Here is a 10,053-nt window from a genome sequence, read left to right as displayed (position 1 = left end):
CAAGCCTTATAGACAAAGGTATCGATGGAGAGCCAGCACAATGCCGTGATGGATATCCAAAATGTTGCTATATGCTCAAGGGTATTATGCAAGTAACCGATGGATTTGGGTACCAAAACCCCCTATTAAACCACCTCTGTCAGCAGTGAAGGCCAGATCATATCAAAAGTGAAGCGCAAGAGGAAATCTAAACAAAAATCCAAGTCTCAAGTCAACAACATTGGAGTGACTAAGCCCCCCATGATTAAAATCAAGAAACCAAACATGACTATTCAAAAGGTAGATCCTCAGCCTAGTGTGCTTAACAAGCGGATATCAGATGTAATCGTCAAGTGTGCACAAAGACCACTAATGCCCAAGGAGCCTTTGACTTCCCAAGAGGATAACGAGCACCACAGGCGCAATGCTGCTCATGATAAGGCCGATTGCTCAACAAAGCAAATGGTAGAATCTTCTAACAGCCACGAGCAAATCTTCTAGCCAGTGCCAAATCCACCTAGGAGTCCCAAATTTCCTACACCCTCTTTTCCTAAACTGACACAGGAAGCACAACAATAGTCGTCAAGTGCAGCTGCTCAATCCCGATCTCTATCTTCGTTTGAGCTTCCAAATGTCCAAGATGCGGGACATGACACCATCCCTAATTCTCAACCTAAGAATATGCCCATGCAATCCACCCTAACTAGCTCACGATCTACATAAGTGAATGTGCGCAAAGGGCAACAAAAGACACAACCACTTTTGATTTTCCTAAGGACTTGACACTACAATTTACCAACAGTCTCCAGTCCACTAAACTAGCCGCTACTACTTCCAATCAGGAATCACATTAGTCATCATAGCATTTGGCCTTGACGATGCCCCTTGCAGAAAGTGTCCTTAGCAATTCACCTGTGGAAGAGATATCGCAACCAACATCCTTGACACCTCTAGCACTTCTAAAGCACCTAAAGCCCAGGCTTGAGGAGAAACCTCTTGAAGATTTAGCCAAAGAGATAGCACATCTAACCATTGAACCAGAGATGAAGTGCATGATGAAGCTTGATTACAAGCTGACAGTCATCACATGTGTGTACATCCATGTGGACATCGAAAGGCTAACACCAGAGCACACAAAGCTCATAGTCAAGCCCCTAACTTGGGACAATCAACAACATGTTTGCTCTTACTATGTAGTTATCGTTGAAGAAGTCATAAAGGCCACCCCAAAATCTACAGCTAGAGAATTGCGCTTCATACCCTCACTCGATACTACTCAATGTGAGACAAACAAGGAAAATCTCGAAGAAATCAAACGAAAAGGAAAAGGACGAGGTAACTTTGTGCAGAAATGCTACTCCAACCAAAGCTTGGTAGCCAAAATTGGCCACCAACTAATGACACTCTGATGAGTGTTGAAATGACTTGTTTTTTGGCTGATTTTTGTTGTTTTTGAGAGCTGAATGGTTGATTTTATGAGATGATTGATTGATTTAGAAGTGGTTTGAGAGTGTTTTGGATGGTAATGATTGTGTTTTGGAAGATCATGATGTTTGTTGGTGGTTCTGTGATGTTCTGATAGGTTCTGAATGGTTCTGTATACCTTCTGTTTTGCTCTATTTTGGTCTGTTTTGTTCTGATTATCTTCTGTAAGGAGGGATGGAGTATTGATTGATGAAGAATGAGATATTGTGAAAGCTTATTGAATGGTTTGTGAGAGTTTGGAATGGTTTGAGAATGAGTTATGTAGTTTTGATGATCTTCTATAACCTTCTGTAGGTCTTCTGTAGAGCTTCTGCTTCTGTTCTGTTTCTGTTCAGTTCTGTACTGTAGCTGTTCTGGTACTGTTCTGTAGACTGTTCTGTATGCTTCTGTAAGTGTTCTGTGGAATGTATGTGTGACTTTGGAAAAGTTTTCTAGCCTTGGAAAGAGGTGAATACAAGTGCAAAAGAGCTGAAAGAAGTGGAAGAAGTAGCTGCTAAAGACTCAAGTGAAGACTAGAGTGAAGTGATAGTAGTGAGCTATGAAAGGACACTGTAGTGGCTCTGGTGACTCTTCATATCAGACATACCTCTTGGGAGGGGTATCCACGACCTAAGAAGGATTATTGAGAGTGATTTTGAGAGATTGTAGTGAGGATATGATGTATTATTGATGGAGAGAGAGAGAGAGAGTCAGAGATAGCCAATTTTACTCAAACAAAGTGATTGTATATGAGAGATTGAGAGAGAAGACTATGAAGATATTGAAGATGAATACTATGTGATGTATTTCCATTCAAAGATGGTGTATTCCTTTTCTTTCTTTGTTCTATTGATGGATTTTGTGAAGATGTTGAAGAATATGGTTGATTCTATTAAAAACCGTGGGAGATCTACATGATGCTGCATGAAGATTTGTTGTGCCTGGTGTTCTTTTCTTCATTGTGATCATATGAAACATGATAAACAAGCTTGTTGATGTTACAAGATAGATTTTCTTGCAAGAGAATTCCCTTTTCCTTGGTGTTCCTCTCGGGGCTCCATGCTTTTGGTGCGCAGCTGGGGAAACTTGCCATCAACAAGCACCAGAAGAGGCTGAAAATGAAGGAAATGGCATTGCCAAGAAGAGAAGAATTCAATGGATGTTTGTAAAGTTCTTTCTTCCATTGAAGAGTTGGAGTTTCTCATAATCAAAGCCACTTTCCACAAGAAGTTCATCCCACAATGGCGGAAACACATCACCATCATGATGCATGCTCTATGTGGTGGACAGTTTCCTCTTCTTGTTGAAGCAGCAGAAACTTGCATCTTGGTGGAAAACTGTTTGGGAACAAACTGAAGAGCAGAAACAGAGAGAATGACCATCCATGGAAGATTTGGCATTTATTGAAAAGTTTCCAGACAACATCAAGTGGGAGATTGTGAAGAAGCTTCAGGAGTCTTGGTCTATAGAGGTTCACAAAGACAAGAAGGAAAAGAGTTGGAATTTGTTCGTGGACGCTCAACAGCAAGATACATGGGATGCTTGGTGTACTGATAATCTTCTATTTGTTCAATTAGCAACCCACTGGAAGTTGGTAGATAGAGTGTTTTTCACAACATACACTATTGAAACCATCAGAAGCTGGCATTACTATGATGATGGCACCACCACAATGCTCAGACGTATGCATTTTGACACCTTCAGAACCAAATACCTTCCTCTGTGCAGTGGCATGAAAGCAGAATTCAGGGACGTTGAAAAGAAAGAAGTAGAAGAAATGTTGGCAAGAAAGTCCTCCAGAGACTGAAGTCTTCTGTTAACCCTCTGTGGAGCACTAACAACATAGTGGAGCCAACCCCCTGATGAATGACGCAATAAAAAGGCAAGCGTTAGAACGAGTCCAGAGGTACGTGAGAAGAGAAAAAGCAAAAATCAAGGCTGAGAACGAGCTAGCAACAGAAGCCGCCTTTGACGCCCTTGCGGAACTCTTTACAGAAGTCCCAATGGCACATCAAGCCCTTCCTCCTCCTGCTGGAGGTCCACTTCCAAGCCAGATCCGTCCTGGAAATATTGATGACAGGCCAGCGAATGTAGTCCCATTGCCAGTTTTTAAGGGAGAGTACAATGAAGACCCCGATCTTCATGTAGCAGAGTTTATGGTAGCTTGTGTGGCTAACAATGCCAGAACCCCTGAGCATTGGTTAGCGATATTCCCCGCCACTTTCAAGGGCGCGGCGTTTCAGTGGTATGAGAGACAAGCAGCAGGAACTTTTGGCACATGGGACGACCTGAAGTTGGCCTTCCTCACTAAATTCAGGCGTGAAGGTTTTGAAGAGCGGATGAGAGAGGAATTTATGAACCTAAGTCAGTCTTCTGGAGAAAGAGTGGAAGCTTATGTCTCACGAATGGAATCCATCCTGAAGAGATGGACTAACCATAATCTAGATGATGGCATTCAGAAGGGGGTGTTTCTCAGAGGATTACAACCAGAAGTCCGTAAGTTTGTGGAGCTGCAAAGACCAGCCACCCTACAAGCTGCAACGGAAGGTGCAAGACTGTACGATGAAGTGGAAGCTAGATTGGCGATGAATACAGGAAGAGGAGTCCTACCTCCTCTGATGCCAGGAATGATGTACCCACCAAATGCAGTTCCATGGACTGTTCCCTACCCTTACCAACAAATGTCCCCGGTATCACAGTACAGTGCACCAAATCCACAGTGGCCACAATCCATGCCTCAAATGGTGGTTCACCCACAACAACAATGGTCCCAACCAATTTCCTCAATGACAAATCAGCAGCAACAGTGGAATCCTACCAACTGGAGCCAACAGCCAACAGTTCAAACAGGAGCACTGAATCAGAACCAGAACAGAAACCCCTCTGTACCAGCCCAACCAGTTTATGCAGTGATTACAAAAACTCCTCAAAACCCTCCTGCCAGTACGTCAGGAGGAGAAAGCTTGAAGGAGTATTTATCCAACTCAGTTGCAAACATAAAAAAGGAGTTGATGGATGTGATTACAGAGCAGCTACAGACGTTGAAAGTGAATACCGCGAGCATATCCAACGTTGCAGGAGCAGGAAGAGATGTGATGCGGTCAAATACTTGGTGTGGTAAGTGTCATCAAGCAGGCCATTTAGTCACTGAATGTACACGAAAACCAACCATTCCTGGAGCCTTTTGTTCCTACTGTTTGCGGAAGAACCATACAGAGGACATTTGCTCTCTAAAGGAGATGCATGATAGGAGAAGGAAGGAAGAAGACGCAAGATTCAACCTGCTGGAATCCAAAATGACAACACAGGATATTGGACCCAAGCCTAGAGAGTTTGGTCCTAATTTTGGACCTAGAAGATTTCCCTCCCAAAGTTACAGAGGAAGACAGTCTGGCGGTGGTCAGAGATCAGAGGAGAGAGAAATACTGAAATTGGATCTTTTCATTCACTATATCATTTTCCGCGTAGTCTGAAGCATCAAAGAGCAATTCCTGCTCATATGGTTGCGTATGAGAGAGAGAGAGAGGGAGGGTTGATTCGATGAATCAAAAGTGGATGATGATTTGGAAGTGTGATAGCATGTAGATCAAGTGATTTGGATGTATCAATGGTTGGAGAATAGCATCAACAGCTCCAATTTCTTAAAATACAAGGCGTATATATGTGAATTTTAGAGTAAGAGACTTTTATTTAATTTTTATGATGAATCCTTCATGCATATGATAGAAAGATGATTGGAAATTGTTGAAATATGTTTGTTGATTTCTACAACTTTTAGAAATTCATTCATTTTCCTTTATGCATATTAAAAATAATAAAACTACAAAATCAAAAACACGGAATTTAATGGAAAATGGTGGTTTTTTTGGGTTTTGGAGAACAAATGATGTTCACATGGCATGAAAATGAGTATGGCATAAGTCATACAAATGAGAAAACTTAAAAATAATAATTTAAGTGGAATGTTACAGATGCGGAGAAAAGGGACACATTTCACCAAATTGTCCAAATCCTCGAAGGTCAGTGGATTACAAGCCCTTATGCAGTCGATGCAAAGGAGAAGGCCACACTGCAAAAGACTGTCCAAGTCCAGCCCCAGTGAAAAACAGTGCTACTGATAGTCCGTCCAAGGCCCAAGAGCCTACCTCCAATTTAGTGGAATTGGAAGTTGCTGCCATCACGCGTGCAAAGCAGAAGGAACCACCTATCCAGAAAGAAAATAACCCTCCTGCCAGAACAGTGAAGTTCAGTCTTCCACCAGAAGAACAGAACAGAACAGAGCCTAACAGTGCCATACAGAGCCCTACAGTGCCACAGAGAGTTACAGAGACAGTTATAGAAACAGGACCAGAGGTCCAGGATACAGAAGAGGAGGACGTGCCACAAGTGGCAGAAGAAGTTCCCATGATGCCTTTTTTGGAAGAAAGAGGGAAAATGAAAATGGGTGTTGCCCCATTCCCTAACCGGTTAGAGAAGCCAGTGGATCCTATTAAGGAATATGATCTGGTCAGAGATCTAGATACCTTTAAACCAAACCTTACATTCCGACAATTATTGATGTTGTCTCCCAGTTTCCGGAAAAGGTTCAAAAGTATACTGACAAGACGACATGGTTTAAGGATTGCTCCCTCAATAGCAACAAAGTCCAACAAGGCTCCAGAGCCTGTAAAAGAAGTGGATGTAGCTAATGCTTTCCTAGATTTAGGTACTCCAGAGACTGGTGTGTGGATAGAAGGCTGCTTCATTGCAAATGCACTGATTGATGGTGGTTCATCAGTAAACATTATGACGGATGTGACAATGAAGGATCTAGGCCTACAAGGTGTGCAACCCACCCAATGGCTCATCAAACTGGCGGATCAGAGTAGAATCAAGCCTTTGGGCATTCTCCCATATGTGAAGACTACAGTGGCTGGAAAAGATTATTAGCTAACCTATTTGGTGGTGAAGCCAAACTCTTATGGTACATCTTATCCTCTGTTACTGGGCAGACCATGGCTTTTTGAAGCTAGAGCAAGGACGGATTGGTTCAAAGGAACCTTGACCTTGGGTAGAGGACCCAACAAAGTGGTCCTGAAACTGTATGGTTCTCAAAAAGGACATGGATCCACCTCCTTGGAATTATCTTCTGACTCCCCTAATGAGGCTATAGATGGAACATCAGCAGACGAAGATGCTGTCAAACAGATCCTTCCCAAGAAAATAGTGGCACATTCCTTAACAGTGGATACTGTAAGCCGACTTCAAAAAGATGCAAAGCCATTATCAATGGGTGAATACTTCCTGCCTGAACCAGAAATGACTTCTGAAATCACTTCTGACAGTGAGATAGAAGCATGGATGTACTGCTCTCCCTGTTGCATGGCCATAGCAGAGCCAGAGACAGAGGCAGGAGAGGAAACAGAGAATCTGTTCTTCTGTGCTCCTACAGAGACAGAGACAGAAGCAGAAGTAGAAGCAGAAGCAGAGACAGAAACAGAAGCAGAGATAGAGACAGAAGAGGATGGATATGATATGGACGAAGAAGATTATGAAAATGAGCCAGAAGAATCTATTCCACCTGAAGAGGATACATTTGGAGAAGAAGTTCCAGAAGCATCAGAAGCCGATGAGCTCATGCTATGGGACAGAATGGTGATGGTACCATTTGGTCTGGTAAATGGATCTTCTCATATGCAAAACCTTTATAAGAAATGGATTAAGAAGAACAAGCCGTCTTTCAGCAGTGGCTCATGCCGTCCTAACCCATCCTTGCCGAAGAAAGATGATGATGATGCACCGTGCCAACAAGCACCAGTCCGACAAACCCAATAGGCATCAGAGGGTCCCTGTTATGTGACGTTCCTGGATGTATCATCCGAAGATGAGTCTTCAAGCCAAGAGGTAATTACTTTTGAAACCAAACCCGGAACAGCTTTAATCCCATTCCAATATCTTAAGGAGCAACCTAAGTCTCCACCAAAAGAAGAAATTGGTTCTAGTGGGACATCAGAAGAGGACACCACTCCCTTGAAGGAGTCGGATCTCTACCCAGACGCAGTCCGTGGGACCTTCATCCGTGAAGTAGAAGGTGAAAGGCAGTTAACCTTTGTGGATGCAGAAGGCACTGAACACCACTTGAAGGTGGGTAGCAGCCTCCTAGAAGAGGAGTTGTCAACCTTGTACAACTTGTTGAAAGAGAATTTGGACGTGTTTGCATGGTCTTACAAAGACCTAAAGGGGATTGATCCCACAATATGTCAACATCATATTGACTTGGAGCCTGATGCCAAGCCAGTACGGCAACGACAGAGGCGAATGAACCCGAATTATTCCACATTGGTGAAAGTGGAGCTGTTGAAGCTTTTGGAAGCCGAGTTCATCTATCCAATGGCAAATAGTAAATGGGTTTCACCCATCGTGGTTGTACCCAAGAAAAATGGCAAATTGCGAATATGTGTGGATTTCCGAAAGCTTAATTCCAAGACGAAGAAGGATCATTTTCCTATCCCTTTCACAGACCAACTGTTGGACACAGTGGCAGGACATGAGCTTTATTCCCTTCTGGATGGATTTAGTGGATACAATCAAGTGCAGATTGTAGAAGAAGACCAATCCAAAACAACCTTCACCACAGAATGGGGGACCTACGCTTACCGAGTGATGCCATTTGGACTCTGCAATGCCCCTGCTACTTTCCAACGAGTCATGATGGCCGCATTTCAAAATCATCTGCATGACTTCATTGAAGTATATTTGGATGACTTCTGTGTCTATAGTTTGATCCGTGAACATTGGGAACACCTGGAACAATGCTTTGACCGATGCTGGGAGTATGGGATTTCCCTCAACCCCGACAAATGCATCTTTGGGGTCTCTTCTGGAGTTCTGTTGGGACACATTGTCTCTGCACAAGGGATATCAACAGACCCTGCAAAGATTGAAAAGATCGCAGCTTTGACAGCACCCACCAACCTCAAACAGTTGAGGGGATTCTTAGGTCATGTGGGTTACTACAGAAGGTTCATAGCTCATTTCGCGACAAATGCAACTTCCTTGCACAAGCTTCTGAGGAAAGATGCAGAGTTTACTTGGACAGAAGAATGTGACAAAGCCTTCCACACTCTGAAGCAGTGTCTGATAGAGGCACCCATTCTGCAACCTCCTGATTGGACGAAAGAGTTCCATGTACACACGGATGCATCCATTGAAGGCTTAGGTGCTGTCCTCTATCAAAAGGGCTCCTCGAAGTTGGATCAACCAATCTATTATGCAAGCCGAAAAGTCACTGATAGGGAACGGAACTATACAGTGACAGAGCTGGAGTGCTTGGCAATGGTGTTTGCCCTAGAGAAGTTCCGCCATTACCTCCTATCTACCCACTTTAAATTTTATGTGGATCATGAGGCCCTGTCCTTCTTGATGAACAAAGCGGATGTGAAAGGACGAATGATGAGATGGCTCCTTTTATTCCAGGAGTTCGACTTTGAGGTGATTACTAAGCCTGGTCGTTCCCATGTTCTGGCTGATCATCTGTCGCGTATCCCACAAACTGCAAACGAGGAGCAAGATGATCCAGACCTCCCTGATGCTTCCCTGTTCTTGGTAGAAACTGTCACTCCCTGGTATGCAGACATTGCCAACCTGCTGGCAACCCAACAATACCCTCCTGGTATTTCTAGTCGGGAAAGGAAGAAGCTCATGCTAGAATCAACCCCCTACACCTTGTTAGGTGGTGCACTGTACAAGAAAGGCAAAGATGAAGTGCTCAGAAGATGTGTTGCAGGAGAAGAGATTGGGATTGTTCTGAAGGCTTGCCATGACGAGCCATGTGGAGGTCACTTTGCAGGAGAAGCTACAGCCAGAAAGGCTCTGCTAGCAGGTTATTGGTGGCCTACCATTCATAAGGATGCCTATGATTACTGTAAAAGATGCGATGCTTGTCAAAGAATGGGGAAACCCACGAAGACAAGTGCCATGCCACTACAACCTATCCTTCCTTTGAAGCCGTTTGAGAAGTGGGGCATCGACTTCGTAGGTCCGATCGATCCTCCTACCAGAAGCAAGCAGAACCGATACATCCTCGTATGTACGGATTATGTCACAAAGTGGTGTGAAGCTAAAGCCCTAAAGCAGGACGATGGTAACAGCGTGGCCCTGTTCATGTACGAGAATATCATCACCCGTTTTGGCAGTCCCTTAGAGCTGGTAAGTGATAGAGGCACTCATTTCCTCAACAAAGTCATGGAAGAGTTGACAGAATTGTATAAGATCCGCCATCGCAAGTCTACTCCCTATTACCCTAGAGCCAATGGCCAAGTCGAAGTCACCAATCGCATCCTCTACTCGATTCTGACAAGAACAATTGCCGCACATCGTCATGATTGGGACGATCGACTTACAGAGGCCCTCTGGGCATACAGAACCTCCCATAAAGCAGCAACGGGACAAACACCTTTCCAGTTGGTGTATGGTACAGAAGCAGTTTTTCCTGTTGAACTGGAACTACCCTCTTTGAGAGTGGCTATCAAAGAGCGTTTGGGGGATGATGATTCACTGCAACGTCGTCTCCTGCACTTGGAATGTTTGGACGAAATTCGTAGGATGGCTCTACAGTGCATGGAAGCCACG

This window comes from Lygodium microphyllum, chromosome 1 (genome assembly GCF_053477565.2).
Source record: "Lygodium microphyllum isolate KBCC chromosome 1, Lygodium_microphyllum_v1.1.10, whole genome shotgun sequence".
Classification (NCBI taxonomy): Eukaryota; Viridiplantae; Streptophyta; class Polypodiopsida; order Schizaeales; family Lygodiaceae; genus Lygodium; species Lygodium microphyllum.
Note: the sequence above shows the minus strand (reverse complement) of the source record.